A 6138-nucleotide genomic window follows, 5' to 3' on the forward strand; every position below is an offset into this window, starting at 1 on the left:
TTTTCTTTTATAGGTACCAGGGATTGAACTCACGACTGCCTGCTTGCAAGAAGCTTAGCCCTATTTAGCTTAGCCTCTGAGCTAAATCCCCAGCCCTTCACAGCACTTTTCACAGCCGCTGAGGGGTGGTAGCAACCACCTTGCAGCAGATAAATGGATAAGAAAAAATGGGGTTAGGCACACAAGAGAGTATTATTCAGCCTTGAAAAGGAAGGAAATTCTCACCCAAACTACGAAATAGATGAACCTTCCGGCCTGTGAGATAAGCCAGTGACAGTCAGGCCAGTGTTACATAATTTCACTGTTTGAGGTACCCAGAGCAGTCACTTTCAGAGACAGGAAGTGGAATGGCCGCTGCCTGGGGCTTCCGGGAAAGGAATGGGACTTAATACTCAAGGGACACAGAGCTTCACACTGGGACAGTGACAAAGCTCTGGAGCCAGTGCTGAACTGCACACTTTCTAATGGTTAAGACAGCAGATTTTGCACTGTGTGTCATTTGACTGAATGTATTTTTAAAAATCAAAGCTGAGTCCACAGAACTTTTAACAATGGAAATTTTCCTACATTTACGTCTTTTACTGGAGACTATATATGTCACTCTGTCTGTTGATTTTTGGTATATAGAAGACTCTGACATCCTGTCTTTGGAAAGAAGTGTTTACCAATATGTAAGAGACAACCTCAATTTTAGGAGCAGTTCTTCCAGTACCCATGCCAGTGAGTGTGGTTACAACAGTCAAATCCTCGCCAGCAATGGTTTTGTTTGTGAACAGATTGAACCCGGGGCCTTCCACATGCAAAGCAAGTGCCCAACCACTGAAACACTAATATCCTGTCTTTTTTATTTGTTTGCTTGGTGCTGAGCCTTGAACTCAGGACCTTGCACTTGCCAGACAGGTGCTTATGCCACTAAGCTATCCCTGGCCCCAATACCCTGTCAAGACGAAAGCAGTGTTCTGTGTGTGTGTGTGTGTGTGTGTGTGTGTGTGTGTGTTTGTGTGTGTAGGACTGGAAACTTAACTTAGAACTTTTGCCCTGAGTTTAAATCCAGCCCTTTTTAAATTAATTTTTAAAATTTTGAAACAAGATTTCCCTAAGTCACCAAGGAGCCAAGGCTGGGTTTGAATTTGTAATCTTCCTACCTCGGCCTCCCCCCCCCCCCCCCGCCGTGTGTTGGGATTATAGGTGTGAGACACCAATCCCTAGATGGAAATTAATCTTCCTGTTCAATAGTAAATGATTACTAATATATATTGAACAATTAGTAATGTGCTAGGACATGTGCTAACGACTTTAACATGTGCATTGGATACTTAATCTTATTGGTGGATACTATTTTCCCCAAAATTTGGAGGAAAAACTTGGACTAAAGGTTGAACTCAAATTCAAATTATACGTAATCCACCACTTTCAAAATGTCACCGAGTTATGGAGCCAGAAAAGACATAAGCAAATCTGCAGATTCAGCCCCTTCATTCTTCTTTCTCTTCTTTTACTATGGAAAACTGTAAATATATATAAAAGTAGTCAAGAGTACAACAAGCCTTTTATGATAAATCCACTTCAATAATGACCAGTTTATAGCCAATCACATTTATCCTGCAACTCATGTAATACTTTTGTTGTATCTTTTAAACTCTTTATTTGGAGATAATCTCAAGCACATATAAACTATGCAAATGAAAATAATCTGAGGAGATATTTGAAAATGATTGAAATATCTTCAGCAAAATTTACCCTAGTTTCAGCATCTAGTTTAATTACCCATTGCTACATCATAAATTATGTCAAACCGCTGTAGCTTAAAGCCCTGTATACATTTATGATCTCTGAGATCATAAATGGGTCAAGAATTTGGCAGTAACACAGCTGAGTGGTTCTGGCACAGGCTCTCTTGAGGTTGCATCTAAGACGTTGGCCAGATAGTGCAGTGGAGTAGTCCCAGGCACTGAGGAGGCTGAGACAAGAGGATTGCAAGTTCAAGGCCAGCTGGCAATTTAGCAAGATCCTGTCTCAAGATAGATGAAAGAAAAAAAGTGGATTAAAAGGGCTGGAGTAGAGATCAGTGGTAGATACCTCTGAGCTAATCCCCAGCACTGAAAGAAAAAGGTACCAGCCAGAAGTGACAGTCCTCTGACACCACTTGCAAGGTACCACACTTTCTCATTCCTGATAGGTCAGTGCTGTAGCTGGAAGGGCCTCCATTCTGGACCACACAGAACTCTGCTCAAAGCCACTGGAGTGTCATCAGGACCCGAGGGCGGGCGCTTCGCCGGGAGCAAGTGTCCTATGACCTGGTCTTGCAATTGCTGTCTTTTCCTCAATAGGTGTTGGACACAGTCACTAAGTTCAGTCCACATGCAGGGGAGGAAGGGGGCTAGCAGAGGAGTCCAGAGAGGGTATCACAGGACCAACGCACGGTTCCAGCCTGGTTCCGTCCTCTGAGACCTGCAAATTAACGACTTCCCAATGCTCCTGTCTTACTTCTGAAGCAAACCCCAATGTCCTATTTCATCTTCTGTGCACCACTGTAAAAAGATATCTGAACTGTTTTACATTTAAAGTGATTTCTTACTATTATCAAGTAACAAGATTATCAAGTAACAAGTCAATATTTAAAATTCCACTTGTCTCATTTATACTGTATTTTTTCCCATATTTTTATTGACATATAATTTACACACTATAAAATCACCCTTTGGTTGTTTCTGTTCTGGGGACTGAACTCAGGAATTTTGCCCTGAACTATATGCCCAGTCCTTTTTAAAAAAACAATTGAAACTCAGTAATCCCAGCACTCAGGAAGTTGAGGCAGAAAGATTGCTGTGAGTTCCAGGCCAACCTGGGTTACAAAGCAAGATCAAGTTCAGCCTGAACTGCATAGAGAAACCTTGTCACAAAAAGACAAACAATTAAAAAACTTTTGGAAATGGGGTCTTGCCAAATTGGCTAGGCTGGGCTCCAATTTGTGACCCTCCCAGAGTGCTTAGATTATGGCCGGACGTCATCACCTGGCTCTTCTCATTTTTTGGGTGGAGGACAGGGTCTCTCTATGCAGCCAATTGGCCTCGAATTTGCAATCTTTTTGCCTCAGCCTAAGTACTGGATTACAGGTCTGGGCCACCATGTCTGCCTTTAAAATTCATCCATTTAAAAATGTATACAATTCAGGGGGCTAGAGATTTAGCTCAGCAGCATAAGCGCCTGCCTTGCAAGCAGGCAGTCGTGAGTTCGATCCCCGGTACCGATAAAAAGGAAAAAGACAAAAAAAAAAAAAAAAAATGTATACAATTCAGTATAGTGTATTCTCAGGAGGTGTGTGGACATCACCATGCCAAAAAGAAACTCTGTACCTCTTTTTTTGTGTGGGGGCGGGGTCTCTTTTTTTGCTATTTTCTTTTTTGGTACCGGCAATCAAACTCAGGGCCTCGAGCTTGCCAGGCAGGCGCTGCACCGCTGAGCTATATCCCCAGCCCAGAAACTCTACCTCTTAATCACTTCCCGTTTTCCATCCAGCCCCTGGCAACACTAGTATGCTAACCATTTCCATGATTTACCTTTCTGCACACCTCACCCAAAGATGGAATTAATCTGTGACAATTTGTGTCTTGCTTCTTTCTCTTAGCGGATTGTTTTGAAGATTAGCCCCTGCTGCAGCACCCCTCAGGACTTCATTCCTTTTATGGCTGAGTAACATCCCGTCACATGGATGTACATCCACACTTTGGCTTTTATGAATAACAAACACTCACAGAGAGTTCTTGTGTAGAACTGTTTATTAGTGTTTTAATCAGGACCATAACAAAGTCTACAAGATGCCACCAGGTGACAAGTTTTTAAGTATCTACAGATTCCTCTCATTTCTCGATATTCTTCTTCAGTTTGTTGAGCTGGGGTCACTTGTTCTGCAGTTACTATAAGTGAACACAAACCTTTAAAACATAGTTTCATAAACTGGCAGATGCTGAGGCCTGACCTGAATCGCTTTCTGGGTGGGTGAGGCAGATGGCATTGTAGGAAGTCCACAACACACTGTGAAGCTGTTTGTTTATGAGCAATGGTGGTCACTGTCTAGGTCCACTATGAGAAACAGTGGTGGTCTGATTCTCTTGTCCTTTTATTAGCTGGAATACAACATAAAATTTGCCCTCAACTATTTTGCTACCCGGGGACTGATTCTGTGTATAATGTCCTTGATTTGTTCCCTTTATATACTAGTTTTCAATGTTTGGGTCACTGTCACCTTCTAATGATGACCAGCTACTTGTGGGTTTTAAAAATCAACTCAAGGGGCTGGGGATTTAGTTTAGCGGCACAAGTGCCTGCTTTGCAATCAAACACTCTTGAGTTCGATACCCAGTACCAAAAAAAAAAAAAAAAAAAAAAAAAAAAAAGCAACTCATCTTATGAGACAAGTACTGTATTTGTGACTATAATTTTATGGTATTTAATTCCTATCAGTATGGAAAACTAAGGTCTTTTCTGGTGTATAAACTGGTGTTTGTTGTGAATTAAAGCTTACTTTTCTGTAAATAAAAGACGAAGTACTATTCTTTAAAATTAGAATCCATTCAGTCATCAAATGATCTGAAGTGTTCTAACCCACCGAGCTGCTCTTTTCCGATGTTGGTCACACTGCCCCATGTCTGGCCAGTGGTTCTGACTGGCTAGTTGGTTCCTAAGTGGTTTTTTTTTTTTTTGTTTTCCCCCCAAGTGTTTTAACATCACTAGTCTTTGGTAGCTTCCTTGATAATCTTGATATAATAAATTCAAGCTCCTTTGTGTTTCTTGCTCATCTGGAATGAACTTTTTTTTTTTTTTTTGAGACAGGGTTTCACTATGCAGTTCAGGATGGCCTTGAACTAACCTTGTAGCCCAAGCTGCCCTCAAACTTGCAGGAATCCTCCTGCCTCAGCCTCTGAATGCTGGGATTACAGGCGTACACCACCATGCCCAGCCTGCTTTTCTCTAGGACTCTGGTTCCTTCAGTGGTAAACATTTCAAGACTACTCCAGAAGTGGGTAGTGTGTAGGTCAGTATGTGTGAGGCTCCCAGTTCAACCCAGTATAAAAACAAACAGGAAACAAATCGCTGCTAATTCAGAGGCAGAGATGCTCAATGCCGTTGAATCCATTCCTCCTAAATCTCTTCAGTAGGAAGAGGAAACATGGTTCATTTTCTTTCATTTCCAGATAAAATATGTTGTAAATGCATGTAGATGGCTACAATGCAAACTTGGGACTAGAAGGGTCTTTTACCTTTTTTATCTTTACATCTTTCTTCTAGGCAGAGAGAATGCCAGTGCTAATCTGTAGTGAAAACAATAGATTATCACTGGGCCGGATAGCTCAGCGTGGGAAGGCTTCCGCATCAGCACCAACACAAATAAATGAAAACATTCTTTCCCTTTTTTTCCTGCAGATATATCTCACTAATGACGGCCAAATTACTGTTTGAATTCAAATGTTTTTTGAATGTGGATATTTAGATTTACTATCTTCATTTTAAAATAATTTAATTTGATTTTGTAACTAGTAATGTATTCATAGGGTTTCCAAGGTCAAGTCTATAATAAATTGTAATGAAACTTATTTTTATGTATCTTGTTTATTCCTTCTCCCAGGCAGCCATTTTTAAATGTTTAATTGACCGTCTCTTTTTTTGTGCAGTACCAGGGATCCTCCCTTTTTTTGACAGCATTTTTTTTTTATCACCACTATACTAACGAGGATGAGACAGCATCTTGCTGGGGCCCAGGCTGGGCTCAAGTGATCCCTTCACCTCAGCTTCCCAAGTATAGGGGTACATATTTCAGTTCATAAGTGCTTCTGTTTGTGGACAATTTGATGTGCAAATGAAAGTATCTAGCAAAATCTTGTTTGCGAGCTCTGCATGCAGTGAGGGCCATGACCTAGGCCCTCTTTCCCACATGGATACAACTACTGCCAGCTTTTCCAGAATCATGGCACGACTCAGATTTTTGAACCAAGGTACCTCTGTAGCTGGGATTACAAGTCCCGTGTCTGGTTTACCCCAATCTTTTAGCAGGACAACTGCATAGGGTTTTAATACTTCACCAGGTTTGAAGATCATGAACCTAAGAAAAGCTGATCTATCCAGCAGTCCTCCTCCTCT

This window comes from Cavia porcellus, unplaced genomic scaffold (genome assembly GCF_034190915.1).
Source record: "Cavia porcellus strain 051 isolate PalLab524CR breed Dunkin Hartley unplaced genomic scaffold, mCavPor4.1 scaffold_23, whole genome shotgun sequence".
NCBI classification, from domain to species: domain Eukaryota; kingdom Metazoa; phylum Chordata; class Mammalia; order Rodentia; family Caviidae; genus Cavia; species Cavia porcellus.